This window comes from Tauraco erythrolophus, chromosome 16 (genome assembly GCF_009769465.1).
Source record: "Tauraco erythrolophus isolate bTauEry1 chromosome 16, bTauEry1.pri, whole genome shotgun sequence".
NCBI classification, from domain to species: domain Eukaryota; kingdom Metazoa; phylum Chordata; class Aves; order Musophagiformes; family Musophagidae; genus Tauraco; species Tauraco erythrolophus.
Window position 1 is genome coordinate 15,088,807 of NC_141480.1, and position 16,604 is coordinate 15,105,410.

Here is a 16,604-nt window from a genome sequence, read left to right on the forward strand (position 1 = left end):
TGGTTACGCCTTAAGCGTATGCTAAAAAATTTGCTGTTGCAAATGAAGACTAAGGTGAAGTGTATTGCAGAATACCTCAAAACGAAAGATGGATTGTTTTCATGTACTTGATAAAATAGTTTTCAGTAAGCATTCAGACACAGAAGAATGGTCAAATTAATGATCTCAAATGATTAGAAGTGAAAGTGCAAAGTAAGTTATGCAGATCTTTTGACACTCCATGTGCTAAGATATCAAGAAGCATTTCTTTAAAATTACATCACAAATTCAATGAATTTGCAATGTAACATGATCATTAAAATGATGTTTTTTGAAAATGTAAGTTTCTACAATTATTTTTAATATCCTTTTTTTCTAGTAAATGTTAAATCATCCAAATTATTAATGACAATTAGAACCTACATGGAATTCTTGTCAGAAGGGTTAGAAGATGGAGTACTTATAAGACAATACTTTCTGCATGAATTTTTATGCCAGGTGCATGATTAAAATATTGTGTAACACCAGAAAGCTTTTAGTATCCAGGAAAATTTATGATATTGTACTTTACTTTAGATGTGTGGTTTTTTTTAATTTTTACACCACATTCAACTATGATGAAAATTAATAACAATTCTATTTAAGCTTCTTTTTTGTTTTAGCTTCTTTTTATTCAGAGGGCAAATTTTTCATTTCACATCTACCTTCTGAAGGGAAATAAGCTTTACACCAACACGGTTTTATGACTGGCCTGGGGGCAGCAGAGTTTAGTTCAGCCAATTAAAATAACAATTACTGTTAGAGACACTAATGGAAACACCCTTTTCTAGTTAATTCCGCAACCCAGATGGTATGATTAAAACATCTCAGCTTCAAATTATTGTATTGTACTGATTGCCCCCTGTCTCAAAGATTTTTTACAATAACATGGTACAAAACTCACTCTATTTGCATGGTGGTTTTCACAGTTTGCTCGCCTAAAAGCGATATGCTAGTACATTCACTGCTGGAAGCTATAATATTTGATGTAAAATAAGCTGAAGTCGACGGATCTCTTATTTTATATGTTTTCAGATTATATGCAAAACTGTATGTTGACCTGTCTGAGCATGACTGCAACTTAGAAATGGAATGTGAATAACAATACATTTGCCAGATACGATAGCTGAAGTTTTGCAGAAAATTGTGTTGGATCACCTTTACATTATGACTATTCCTTATTCCCGTATGCCTTGTTTGTGCTGTTGACTTGATTATTTAATTGGGCCGGTTGCAATAGCTCTTGTTTGTCTGTCACTCTTGACTTTCTGCAGGGGCTTGGTTGTTTAAGTCAGGATATTTTCAACCACTTGCATATTTTCAAGAGACAAAAAGAAAAATATTTCTTAAGGTTTCATCTTTTTAAGTTAGGAACAACTTGATTAACAGAAGAGAAGATGTCTGTCTGTTCTTCCTTTTGACTCTTAGGTTTCAAAGAATCCGCATTATTAAAAACTCTGTATGTACTGTTCTTTATTATTGCGGCTGCGTTCAGCCACTGTATCATCTGAGTGTCTGTGGGGGAGCGCAGCACAGAGAAATCTCAAGATCTTGTCATTACTCTGCTAGCTTCTGTATCTTATTAATTTCTCCTATAAGAAGCATTTGTCAGAATAGGTGAAATATAGCTGGCTTCTGTACCGCCAGATTACCGTTTCGTGGTGCTGCGGAAATGTTGAGCTCTAGCTGCGTTTGCTTTTGATACACTTTAAAAAAAAAAAAAAAAGTTAAAAGAAATCTTCATTTGTTCAGTAATAAATACTGGTTTAACCTTGCTTTCTAAAAATTCAGTAAATGTGATTGTTCTAGTGTGCCACATTAAATTCATGTTTCATACTGAAGCATTATTACAATCTGGGTATTCTGATTCCCGGTTGTTTTCTCCGGCTTTACTTATGCTCTCAAATGTATAGCCCATGCAGTTGTGTATCTGCACTTCAGAAATCCAGAAGGGCTACCACAATCGTGTTTTTCCTTCACAGTTTGGGAAAGCTTTTACTTCTGTGAAAATATGTAGGCCTTACGTTGTTATTGGTCTCTTAAATTATTACTTGAGACACCTCAAGTCTGGGTCTCTGTTGATCTTTGATTCCCAGATATAGATTTAGAAGCTTTCCACAAATAACCTTTGGTCCCTTAATGTTAGGCCTAATATTTTTCTTCAGCTCTTTAAATGACTTCTGTGTTCATGTAGTGCTTCATGGAAAAGCTTACTTAATTCTGGTAGATGAGAAATTCTTGACTGTTGAGACTTAGCTCTTTGTTTCTGTCCATCTGACATAGCATGGCAGAAAAAAAGGATGAATTATGAATTTTACTCTCAGTTCCTTGGCTATAAATGTAGAGTCATTAAAGTAATGCCAGTGCACTTGCTCTAAGTTCACACCTAGATAACTAACAACCACCTTATGTCTTTGAAATAGAACATTGTTTTAATTAAAAAACAAACTCCACAAATTCTCTCAAATTCAGCTCAAATTCACTCTTGCTTTCCATGGATATACTCTAATTTACAGCCACATCTCATCAACATGTCTATCAACAAAAGCAAAATATTAAAAAAAATGTTAGGTCTTGTAACACTGCATATCTCACAATAGCTCAACACAGATATGATTGTAATAGTTTCAGTTGGGGAAAAAAAAAAGAAAAATAAAAAGTGGTAAATGGCCCTGGTCTATTCTTGTCCCCATTTGTGTTATGCTAAGACAGTATTGTTGACAGGCTTTTTGAGCAACACATTTTTAGATTGTCTTAAATATAAAAGATTTGTATAAATAATTCTCATCCATTTCCTTGATACAGTTTTAGACAAGAAACAAAATTAGCTATCATACTTACTTGAAATTATATGAGCAAAGAGAAAAATTAAGTGGTGCCAGAGTTCATATTTGCCATATTTCTGCATTAGACAGAAGTTAATTCCTAACACGTACAATAACATGATCTGTTTGTGAAACAGAGAACTAGTTATTCATTCACATAGGCAAATATGATTTTTTTTCCTGATAATTTAAAAAAACAAAAAACAAAAAACCTCAGAGCAAGATAATAGTGGCTGCTTGTGTGACTTTGACTTATATCACACGACAAAATGGTTTTTCCTGTTCTCTCACATAGACTTGCAACCCTGTAGATGTCAATAACCTTATTCATTCCAGCGCAAGTGTCGTGTGGTTTGTAGGCACAGAAGTCTTCATGATGAATATGGAATGGATGAAGAAATACTGGGCAGGGAAGAGAATTCTGATCCTAGATTAATCAGAGTGTATTTGAACAATTGTCAACTAGCTCCTGTTTAAAGAGAAGATGATACAGTTAAGCATGTCTTAATATACTGTGGGGACAGCGTAAGCCCACAGCTCCCCAGGCTGGCAAATCATCTGCCCTTGAGAGCGTAACAGCTGCATGAAGGACCAGATCTTACTCAATAGTCAGCGGTACCTAACAGCTTTCTGGTTTTCCATACGGAGACATTACTTGCATTGCGAGACCACAAAGGCTTCATGCACGTAGCTTTCTGATAGTCTAAATTTAGTAGATGTGTGAAATCTGTGGCCTTCAATCTTCTCTCCTGGATTTGCATGAATTTATTTCAGGTAGCAGCTCATAGAAACTAAATCATCAATCTACATGAACATTCAAAGGGTATTTACAGGTGCTTCTCACTTCAGCAGCTGAGAATACAGCAAAAGAGCAGTTTCACTGAGAGTGACTGAAAAGTGTAGCACATCTGCCAAGAGGGAAACACTATTTCCTGGCTTCCTGTTTAGCTGAAATCTCCTGCTTATTCTGCAGGAGATCTGTTCTGTATGCTGCTGCAAAGGAGCATTGCTGAGGTATAAGATGGTATTTTAGAGAGAAAATGGAGAGGCTGAATACACAGTATGGGAGGGAGGAGGGAATGATCTGGGAATTAAAGCAAAGAAGAAAAGGGACAGGCATAATGCTTTAATTAGCCTTGTCCTGCTTCTACCAAGCTGTTTTTACATCTGAGCCATCTGCTGAATAATTTGAATCACCTCCTTGTTACTGGACTGAGTTGGGAAAAAATAAACCATTTGTTAGGAATTTTCATTCCTATTAGTTTGTCTCATTTGCATCTTACCATTTCAGAGTGCTACTGAAGCTCACTAGCCAGCTGAATTTGTACAGATACTGTAGTTTTTTACTCAGTCATCTGCATGGATGTACTAGCTCTGCTGTGTTTCAAATGGTCTCCCACATAGACCAATTTTGAATTTTTATAATAACAATTCCTGAAGGACCAACAAGCTGATCCTTCAACAGTTGTCATCCTGCACACCACAATCATGGGACTTCCTTTTTGATCTAGACCTGTACTTTCATCAAAATCCAGTTCTGAATTTTAAGATGTCCAGAGTTTGAAAGTGCACTATACCACTCAATAAATGACTAGCAAGGTTAATCGCTTGTAATATTAGAAGTGTCCACTTCCAGTTTGAATTTGTGATAGTTATGCTTTTAGAAGTTGTTTCTTCTTTAATGGCTAGACCAAGAACTCTCCATGGTTAAATTTGTTTTCCATAAATGAATTAAAACTAAGCTCCTTAAATAAAGAATCAAGATATTTCAAAACTCATCTATATGGTACCCATCTTTTCTATATTTATTGTCTGGATCCAGAATATCTTCCATGCTGTTGGGGGACCTGCCCAAAGCTCAGTATTAGCTCTTAATCCCCTCAGTAGAGCTGGAGTTTCTTTTCCACTCTGCTCCTTGGTGAACCGCAGTGGCCTTCTTCCAGATTGCAGTGATGCAACCGCTTTCCTTTGGGACCCAGGGCTCTCAATTGTCTCCTAGACGTGATCACTATTTTTTATTGGAAGACAAGGGGTTGTGCTCTCTTTTCAAAATCTGCGTTGACTATCCAAACCTTGAATGTGGACCACAGACTCTCTAGCTTCTGCAGTGAAGGCACTGTGCACTGAAAAGATAGGTTTGCACTCTATAAGGTTCTCTCTTTCTCTCTCACTAAATCTTCATAAATTTTCAGGGTATTATGAAAGTTTGAAAAGAAGATGGAACACCTATTCCTGTGAAATTTGTAGTCTGGTAGCTAAAGGAATTGTCAGTGAAATAGAATACAATAATATACCCCCCCTCTTTTTTTTTTTCTTTTCTTTTCCTCTTTTTTTTTTTTTTAATAAGGGAGTTCCTGGATTCCATTCCTTTGTCATTCAGAGGTTTACTGTGTCAGCCTGGCTAGCTGAAGCTGGTGACCTAGAAGTGTTGCTACAGCTGTAAATTCTTGCTTTAGGTAAACTACTAGCCTGTTGTTTTATCAACAACAACAAACAAAAGCAAAAATTAAAAATAAAAAATAAAAAGAGTGAGATTTTGTGCAAAATACTTCAGGATTACAAATTTTACAGAAAAAATGAGCAAACCTTTTAGTTTATCTCAGGAATTTAGCTATCTTCCAGTCTTTCAGTAGAAATAACTCAACCTGAGTGAGGTAAATATATTTATTACGTAGTATGGATTTGACTTCTTTCTTGTACATCCTTGTTTATGTTATCCTGTTATCCTGCACTGGCAGTCTTTGAATTTCTAATATTCTCTTCTATCCTATGGATCTATGCTCTGTGTATCATAAAAGACACACTAGCAGACACTTTCCCGTTATATTCTTCCTCATAAATATTTGAGTTTGTTAATGTTGGTAACATTCAGAAATGCTAATAACATTGTTGAGCTTTCTCCACCTCTGCAGCTACTGGTTATATCTGATTTTATTTAAAAGCAACTTTTGCTTTCATAGAAAAGAGCTTTAACATTTCTTAGTGGACTGTTATGTGGTATTTTTCTACCAAAACTCCAAAGATCGTGTTGCTATATGCTTTCTTTGTGGGTGATCGTGGATATGCTGCTGCATGTTATCCTCATAATTGATAGTCTGTGTTTTTAGCTCACACTGTTCCTATAAAATGGATATCGTTTTCAAGGCAAAGAATCTTTTTGTGTCATCCATTTCTTGAGGTTGCATTCTCTCTTGAAATCTAGAGGAGAAGGACACGGTTAGTAACATTTGCTAAATAAGGCTGCTGTTCTTACCGAATTTGCTGTGTAGTACCAGGAACAGTGCAGGGTGGTATTAGACAGAAAATTAACTTCCTGCACATGCAGAAAAAAAATACATGCAAGTCTATCATGGGGTTTGTTTATGCGTGTGTGAGATCAGTGATCAGTCTGAATACTCTGATTCGCACAGCAACTGACATGTCTTCTCAGCCTTACAATAAGTCTTGTTCTTAATATTGACAGTTCAGCAAATTTTGTGGCCAGCTAAGTGTCTTTACATAAATATATTTCTTTAACATGGATATCTATCTTGTTCACGGTTAGGAGAAGAGATAAGTGGCCAGATGTACTACTAATTTGAACTATTACAGAAAAAAAATCATCTGAGATGTTGTAACTCAAATACACTGTAGTTGCAATTATAGTTTCAACTGCGAAATTTGTCAGTGTGATGATTATGGAATAAAAAGAAAATTAAAAAAAAATTAAAAAATAAAGCCAGAGAACATTACAATAACATTCGTGCAAAATGAATCATGAAACCTGTTCTTACTCCATGAGTTTCAACGACCCCAGTAGTTGATGCTCTTCATTTTGAGTCATGTCTGAAGAAATGTGGTAATATGGAGATGCATGTTGATCATACATGTCATGTTGATGTATCCTGTAGGTATTTTTCTGAAGTAAGAAATTTAGCCTCAACATATTGGCCAAATTTCAATTTAAGTCATTAAATATTTGGCAAATAGGTAGCATACTGTAGTTAACATCATGATTTGCACGGCTGATGTGCTGAGTGTGTTAGAATTTTTGAAGATAAAATGTTTGGTAGGAATCTACTTTAAAATATTGTTGCTCTGGTACATATTGTTTGTTTTCTAAATAAAGAGATAAGGCTTTTGAATAAGTATGACAATAGACATGTCTTCATTGAAGTCATTATGCTGTATGCGTTTGTAGTAGGTCTAGAAAGATGTTTTGTTGCTTTGTAGTTTTTCAGTGGTATGCCTTGGCCTTGGAAAGTATTTGGGAAAGAGAGCAAGTATTTTTATTTCTGTTTCCAAAGCTAAAGTTACATGAACAGTGACAGTACAAGACTAAATTCTGGCACTGTACGTAGTAATATGTATGTATCAAGTTCTACATATAATTCATGGCGTTATCGAAAGTAGGCAAGGAGGAATGTTTGGATGAATGCAGAAAGCAAAAAGCCTCAGTGCCCAAAGTATTTAAATGGCTGTGGACTTCATAGAATATAAATATAATATAATATATAAAGAATATAAAGTAGTGTTAGCTAGACATCTGTGTGATCAAGCTGGTTTCTAATTGCAAAACAGATTTGTCCGAAACTGAGCCAAACTTCTGTTTTTTAAAAATAAGATCTTTGATTTTCTCTCCCCCCTATTTTCTGTCTAAGATAAAAATCACCGAGAGGGTGAGATTCATTGGTTTGTGGTTAGACCATGCTCATTATAAATGTTTCAGCAACCTCGGGGAAAGAAACCAACTTGTAACAGAGTGTCTAGTGGCAGCAAGACAGGACAGAGGATGTAATTAGTACTGCATAGATAGTCACATGATGGAAAAATACTTACATTCAGCACTGGCTGGATATACCTGTTGTATTTTTTCCAGTTTTTTCTTTATTTCATGTGTGTGTATCTGATCAATTTAATTATTTAATTAAATTATTGATACATGGCTTAGTTACCCCTCCGCCTCTCTTTTACAGGTATGGGATAATTCATGGAGTAAATTTTATGTTTGAGATTTACTGGAAAGAACTACTGCCTCAAAGATCTATGGTGTTAATAGTTAACTTTGTGTTGGTCACCCTCTTGAAGTTAATGGATACCTCAAAGTGCAGTACTGAGCGTGCAGTATTACTGCAGTAATTAGTACTGGGTGTCATACATGCAATAGTACTGTTCTGGATTTGAGACATTATTCTTATTTTCTAAACCATCTTTTGTCATTTAATCTCTTTATCATTCTCACAATTTTACTTTCTTCTCCTTTTAGGAGGCTTTACATAGATATATTTCTATATGAAGAAAAAATTCTTTTTTTGTGTGTTTGTTTGTTTGCTTTGGGTTAAAGTTTATTTCATGATACTTCTTAGTAGTCTAGCATTTAATACTAGTGTTTCCCTGGCAGACTAGGGTAATGACTTTTTAGTTTTCAAGGTCGACATAGATTTTTGGGGAAAGAGCAAGCTCCCTGTTACGTTCCATATAGGGCTTATGTTCAAAAGTGTTGACATTATATCTGACAAGAAATTACACTGTGTAGCTTGGAATCTACTGGCGGAAGGTTTCTAACCATGTTATACTGGGTGGAATTGTATTATATAACATTAAATGACAGTCTGGTCAATATGAGGCAACTATAAAATGTGACAAGGAGTTGATATTTTCTGGAGAAGTGCCTAAATTATGGATTTGATGGGAAGAGATGAGTCCTGGGCCATTTAATAGAAGTATATGCCGACTTTCTGGAATACCTTTAGTGTGTTTATAGCCTCTGTCTTTAAAAAATGGTGCACTGTGTTAAAATTTAATACTCTTGCTTCACATTACATACAATATAAGAGACTAAGATACCCTCAGGATTAATTCCTTTCTATAAATAGGGCCTCATATGGATGGACGTGTGGGCTTGTTGAATCCATACATCCATGTCCTACAAAGCTTTGTACTGTTCTTTGTGTATTAGTAACGGAGCCTGCAGTGCCTGCGCCACAGTGCAGTGTGGATGCTACATTGCCATAAAGTCGTTCTTGTTAGAAGATGATGTATACTATTTTAATGCAATATATATGTTAGCATATTAATATTTCAAATAAACATTTGCATATTGCTTCAGATCATAGTGTTACAGAAAACTTTTTTAAATTGTGGCCTAAAACCAGCATTTAGCTCTGAAAAACAGTCTGCAACGTTGCAGCCGATATTCCAAAACATCTATTTCTTTATAAATTAATAAATCACAATACATTAGAAGTAAAATACAGGGCATCTATCACAGAATGGGGTCTTGGAGAGGATATCCATTTATACATTTTAGCAATTAGATATTAATATACACTATCATCAGAAAATGTACCGAACACTTAATTTTTCTTACAACATGTTTGCTGTGACCCTAACTTTCTGATTGTTCAAGAATAAAAGTTAAATTTAAAATTTAAATAATAAATCAAGTAATTTTTTTTTTCTTTTTGGTGTTTCCTTGTCTTTTCATTTGGATGTAATCACTATAACGACAGACTTAGGGCAAACGAAATTAAACCAGTTGGGTGAATTAGCTCAGCAAGTGACAGTTCACAGGAGAGTCTTTATCTAGTCTTTCCACAGACTGTGTGTGCATAATTGCAGGTAAATGCACTGGCTACATTTTCTTCAATAGAACAATTATAATAGAAATTATAATTAAAAGTCTGATATTATACTCATGACTAGATATTTGGGTCAAAATTGTACATGCACTAGCTTGAAGCCTGTTCTAAAAATGTATTTGATTAAATTTATATTTTATTGCATCCCTTCAGGGGTATGATTATGCAGCCAAAATTACTCAGTTAATTTCAAAATGATGCTTATAAAAACTGGCCATTTTTATTAAGTATTTCAGACTGAGTGTGCTGGTTTTTATATTGAGATATTGTTCAAAGGAAAGTTCATATATGCATATCTCTACATATTACAGTACGATGCTTGTAAAATTTTCCCAAAATAATATATATGTATGTACCAGAACATAAATTTGAGTTATCGAAGACCTTGTGAAAGGCCGTGGCAGAATCAAGCACCTAATTACCATGTGTGACAACAACAATCTCTTGTAAATGTCTCACTACTGTTATTCACAGTGGGAATAAACACATCTATTAGTTTGTGTAAAATACTGTAGCAGTTTTCATGATAGCTAATAACATGAAATCTTATTTGTCACTACTAAAAAAAACAAATCAAGAGGGAGGACCAATGCTTTTGCAAAATACCTTAACTGAGACCATCTCTGGCTAACTATGGTATAGAATGTGAAAGTTACTCAGCAGGCTTGTAAAGATGCATTTTCTGATAGTTTAATATAACACCCAAAAGCACAGATTTTGAAGTGTTTTGCTTTCAGAGATGAAACACATATGAGGATTTAGTAGACAATGTGGCCATCTACTTAGCTAGGTTTCAGCTAAAACATGTTAGTGAGGCCTTTGAATCTGTAACAGAAAACATGAAAAGAAATTCTTCTAGACTAAGAATATAGCAGGGGACATTTTCAGTGTGAGCTATCAGCTTACATTTTAACTCCACAAGTCTTAACTTCTGAATGCATAGCAAGTACATAAGTGCTTTTTGGAAGTACTGGATATATTCCCTTATTTTTCCTGTGTATAAATGTATTTCTTTTATAACGAAGTCGCTGACAGAATTTAGAATAGAGATCTATGAATTAGAAAGTTTCTGAAATCAAGGTATAAGAAATTTTGTGTACAACGTTTGGTGTTTAAAAGCAATAAACTCTTTCTACATTTCTAAAATTTGATATAGTAAAATAATTGTGTTGATTTTAAGATTATAGTTGGCCCAGTAATCCAGGCCTTAACTGGAACTGGTATTAGATCAGCTAAAGAATGATCCATGCCTTTGCATATTCTAAGTATTTTTATGAAATCTTTTACTTTGGTTCAAAAACCTGTTGTATCCACTTATTGCTAATGAAGCATACGCTAACACGGGAGTTTCCATGTGGATCGCATTTTATCTTGTTTCTGTAGGATATTTTTGCAGGGATTTAAGCTATGTGTCTTTTAAGCTGTGTCACAAGAAAAAAATCTAGAGGCATGTTGGAAGAATTTGGGTTTTTACTTAAAAATTGGAATTTGTTGTATTTAAAACAATATAAAAATATAAATAAATAGGATTGCAGCCTGAAAGTAAGGACTCAGTTCTACACAAACCTGTTTATCCCTAAGCCTAATAGATTTGATTACTGTTTTCTGTTAATTCTGTTTATCTATCTGTGTGCATGAGAAACTGAGTAGAATCCAGCTGACAAATGAACTCATTTGCCTTTTTTCTAAACTGAATTGTTGCATTCCACCTGCGTTATGAGTTGCTGTTTTCCTATACTCTCCTTGTGAGTATCTAACAAGTGTAGAGAAGCTTGAGATATTTTTCCTTCAGGGATCAGTGGGGACAAAACCAAAAGGAATTTAGCAAGATAAAAGCAAGAAGGACTGACTATAAGTAGATGAGAAGGTTTCCTAAGTCATTTGTTTATCATCAGAAGGATTCTAAGTGACCTTTTGATAGGAGATCTTTAAAATATTTGATAAACACCTGCGTTTTTTTTCTGAGGTTCTCATGCTACAGACCTAACTAGTGTTTTATTTGATACGCTTTTCCTCAAAGATTGGGAGGGCAGATGAAATACCAGTACTTTACAGGCAAGGGAGTCCTGGTATTAATTATTTTTTTAACTATGAATGGTAGTTGTAAAATTGATATGTCTGCGTTAGCAAATAACGCTTTCATTTTAACCCTTCTAAAGAAGGTAGGCTGTAATTTAGAAAACAAGAAAATAATTTAGCATGCATTAAAGCATTTCTGATTGAACAGTATATGTAAGATTCTTAAACAAAAGCATGGCATTATATAAAAATATCCTTAAGAAGTGAGGTGTTATCTTTGTGTATATATGACTTCTTGTGCTTTCTCAGTACAAGTGGAATTGCATTCGTAGCGCTAGCCAACGCCATTGTCTGATTGTCCGGTGAGTAAATGTCTCTAAAACCCCACATTTATCTCCTCACGTTCTCAGAGCTAATATCAACAGCATTCTATACTATGTTTTTATTAGTTCACAGTCTCACAACCTTTATAGTAACTCAATAAACAAGGAAGATTGGGAACTAGTACTAAAGAACGGATAGCAAGAAAGTAAGAATTCTGATAACCTAGATTCCTGAGTTAATTATGCAAGCCAACTCCTGTTGTTACAGATGGAAGACTCTAATGTCTAGATTCAGAGATGTGTAGGTGCCTAACTCCCACTGAATTCAAATGAGAATTAGGCTCCTAACTACCTTTCTGAATCCGGAATAAAGTGATTTCAGCAGCATTTGGTGTCATTAGCTTGGAATTTCTGTCTGCTTCAATGCAATTATTTTGCATTTACTCTGACTTAGTAACAATAAAACTCTGGCCGTGGAGTTAATTTGTTGTCTATAAATGGTCTGTGATTTTACACTTTTGAAAGAGGAATCTTGCAAAAGAAACCCTGTTGAGAAAGTGTATTTGTGCTTTGAAGAAAAAGCATTCTTCTCCAAGATACATCCCCATGCCTTGCTTAGATTGCTTGCAGCAGTTTCCACTGTTACTGCAGAGTCTGACTTAGAATGCAGAGGGAGCAATGTGTCTGTATATTAGTAAGGCCTTTCATTAAATCTTTACTTTTAAAAATAATTGGTTCTTTTAATCTATAATGGAACATGGACTTACAGGCTGCCTGTGATTAAAATTAAACCTTATTTGTCTTTTAATATGGTGCTATGTTCATCTGTAATTGAGTAGGGATCGATGCCAGCCCTGTGATGGGCAGTAAGCTTATCCGACATGACGGAGATAGATTTCAGGGAAGACAGACTTTGCTGTTTCTATGTACAAGTGGGATGAGTAGACCATATCAGCAACATTTAATTATTTTGTAGGTAATTATTCATTTGAGGGACACAAGTTTCAGAGCAGTATTGGAATAGAAGGAAGACCAATACAATTACCATTTGGCTAAGTACACTGTTTGCACTGGTAGCTGAAAAGTCATAATGAGCTTTTCATTACATTTAAATAAGGGGATGTTTTATTTAACAATAAAGGCTCAGACTAATGTTTAGTGTAACAACACTGACTTGGAGGAAAAAGGAAAAAAAAAACACAAGCAAACAGAAAAAAAAAACACAAACCCAAACAAAACCCCAACAACAACAGAAAAACAACAAACAAAATCACAAAATAACCCAAGGGAATCCAAATGATGGATCAGTAGCATAGATTTTTTTCATAATTTTTTTTTTCTCTGTTTTTTTTAAGATCCTTTGCTCGTGTACTAAGCTGTACAACAGCTTAGTTTGAGAAGGACCTGTGGAGGTTATCTAGCCTAACCCCCTGCTCACAGTAGGTCTAATCAGACCAGGATGCTCAGGGCTTGTCTGGTTGAGTCTTGAACACCTCCAAGAAAGGAGATTCTGTAACCTCAGTGGGCATTCTGATCCCATATTTGACCACCCTCATGGTAAAAATAAATAATTTCTCTTAATATCCAACCAGGATTTCCCATGTTCCAACATGTTTTTATTGCCTGTCAACTGTGTGCTATGTGCCTCTGAGAAGAGAGTGTCTCTATTTTCTCTGTATCGTTTGAGCAGGTAGTTGCAGACAGCAGTAAGGTGTCCCCTTAGCCCTCTCTTCTCAAGGCTGAACAAACCTAGCTCTTGATGCCTCTTCATGCATGCCATGTTTCCCTGTCCCCATCCATCTTTGTGGTCTCCACTGGACCCATTCCAGTGTGTCAGTATCTTTCTTTTATTGGGAAGCCCAGAACTGGATGCAATACTCCCATGCGGTCTAAGTGGTGCTGAATTGAAAGGAAGGATCACTCCCCTGGACTTTCTGGCTGCACTCTTGCTAATGCAGGCCAGGATACCATCGGCTGCATTTGCTGCAAGGGCACATCCCTGACTCATATTCAACTTTTTGCCTACCAAAACATCCAGGTCTTTTTCTGAAGAGCCTCCTCCCAGCAGTCAGTGCTTGACTTTCCTGGTGTATGGGGTTATTGCATCCCAGATGTGAGACTTTGTGTTTCCTTTAGCTGAACTTCAGTAGGTTCCCTTCAAGCCATGTCTTCAGTCTATACAGGTCCCTCTGAATAGCAGCCCTGCCCACCAACATATTGACTGCTGCCCATCAAATTGTTGTCATCTGTAATCTTGCTGAGAGTGCACTTTGTCCCATCATGTATCTGCATTAATGAAAACAATTCCCAGTATTGGTCCCCATACTGTGAGAGACACCACTGCGTACTGGTTGCCGTCTGGACTTTCCGACACTGATGATGACTCTTTGAGCCTGGCACCCAAGCCATGGGAAAGTTCCCAAACTCCATGGGAAAGTTTAGATAGAGTTAAAGCAATGGATAAGCTGTTAAATGAAATGCCTTTTTTTGTCTCGGTTTGGAAAGATTATGCTTGTTTAGAGTTTCAGTTTTCCATTCATTTAGTTATCTGAGTATCTTTCAACCGCAGTGTACCAAATAGATTTTTATCTATCCAGCTGCAATATCCATTGAGATTACATTTATCGTTTCCTTGGTTAGTGCAATGTGGCATTTGATCTTCATAACTTTTCACGTTGTCCTACACATAATCTGAAAAATTTTATTTACTTTAGGAAACAAAAGTCACCAGGACTCTTAACTAAATTTTACTACTTTTAAATTGTTGGGGTAATACTCATAATGAGTGTCAGTAACTTTATACTTTGGTCTGGAATATCATTAGTATGATCTGTAGCTTATTTTAGTCTGGCAGGACTTGTGGTTATAATCAATAAAAATTTTTGATGATAAAAATGTAAGAAATTTCATTTTCCATTATGATATTATCAAAAGCTACTTCATAAAGCAAGGAGTTAGATGCTCTAATGTGCTTCCTATGAAGCTATTTTTTAATAGCTGATGTAAGTAGCTCAATTTACTTGACTGTGTTGTTAAGGAAAGAGTAACTGAGATAGAAAAGCATTACTTTTTCCTTCACTCTTTTCATGCAATTTCCCAGATCAATAAATAACCCCCAAGTACATACCAGGACTTCCATATGATGCCTCACCTAGAGGAATGGATTCAGTAATTTATAAAACTTCTTACGTTGACTCTTTAGTCCGATTCATTTACACTTTATCCATTGGAGCTCTTTTTGAAATCTCTGCATGGTATTTTCACATACAGCACCTTAACCCGAGAGCAGTGCTGTTATAATAAAGCTGCTCTAAGTTATGAATAAGAAGTATTCTTAAAATGAGAATGAGCATACTTTCACATCTCTCAATCTGTGACAGTAAGTACAATTCTACTGTAATACCTAACATAAGTTTGGTTATACATTGGGCAAGATAGCTTGTCTGAAAAATTGAAACCAGATGCGTTTCATGCTCTTTGTTTAGGTTTATATGGGATATAGATATGCCACAAAAATTGAAGTATGTAACTAGCTGCCATTGGAACTGGTTTCAACTAAGTTGCTGTTGCAACAACTTAGCTAGGGACGTCTAGTGTTTGTAGTACGCAAATAATTTCTAGCAGAAAAATCCATATATGATGCCCTCCTTTTTTGTTGTCACTGCAGAGACTGAGAGCCTTTACAAGAGTAAGATTATAATCCAATTATGAACTAATGTCATATTTTTCACAATAACTATAGTTTCATGAAGTCTTCTGCATGCTCTGTTTTTGGTGAGTGTTAAATCAGGTTAAATCTGAGTTTGGTACCCTTTTGCATACTGCTAGTTATAAAAGATTGTCAATACCTGCTTCACCTATTTAATGACCAGGTTTTATTTTGTCCTAATTTCAGCTAAATATCATCAAAATAGTGGCTTATTCTAGCAAAAGCCTTAATGTAACAACAGTCTTCGTTTGAGTCTTTATTTTAGGAGTGGTTGGTTAGCAAAAGGAGCTGGCACTAGATTCAGTTTTCTGAAATAGCTTTGGAACTTCTGACACAAAGAGAGCTACCAGGTTGTCTGCCAGACATGTCACCCCTAATGCAGTAAAGCCTGTTGAATACATAGATGTGATCGCTTCCTTCATACACAAATTTCCATTTTATAATAACAAAATGACACTAAGCAATGCATTTTAGAGAATTGCTGTACTTCAATGGTTCAACTCACACAATGTTTGGCGTCTTTTTCCCCACCATACTTGAGGTATGCAGTAAAAACTTGCTCAGAAATAGTGTCTGTCACTTAGTATTCATTGATTCTGGTCATGCAATTTTACTAATTCATGCAGTTGCCATGACATCCAAGTGATAAGTTGCACATAATTCACACAGAAAATTACACACAGCTGTGGCTTTTAAAAACTTATAGTTTGGGTCAGTACTTAAAAGATGTAGCTTGAAAGTTTCTGCGATTCAAGTTCTAAATATTTTTCTCACATTTTCTATTATATATCATATAGAACAAGGACGGTCTCACAGAAAAAGATGGATAATAAAATAATTAATGCAGAAAAACGTTCTGAATTTAAGAGCTAGAGTACTTTAACCAAGCCATGTTCTTTGAGAGCATTGAGGAATGTTTTCTTTCTAAAACTTGCTAAAGGCATAGTGAATTGCTTATGAACTATTAAACTTAATCTACGTTTTGTATGAAGACATTGAGATGTTTATAAATGCCACATCTAAAAGGTGTTATAAGGAGAGCGTGAATATCATTTCAGAACATAGATTATTTTGACAACCATCAAGTATA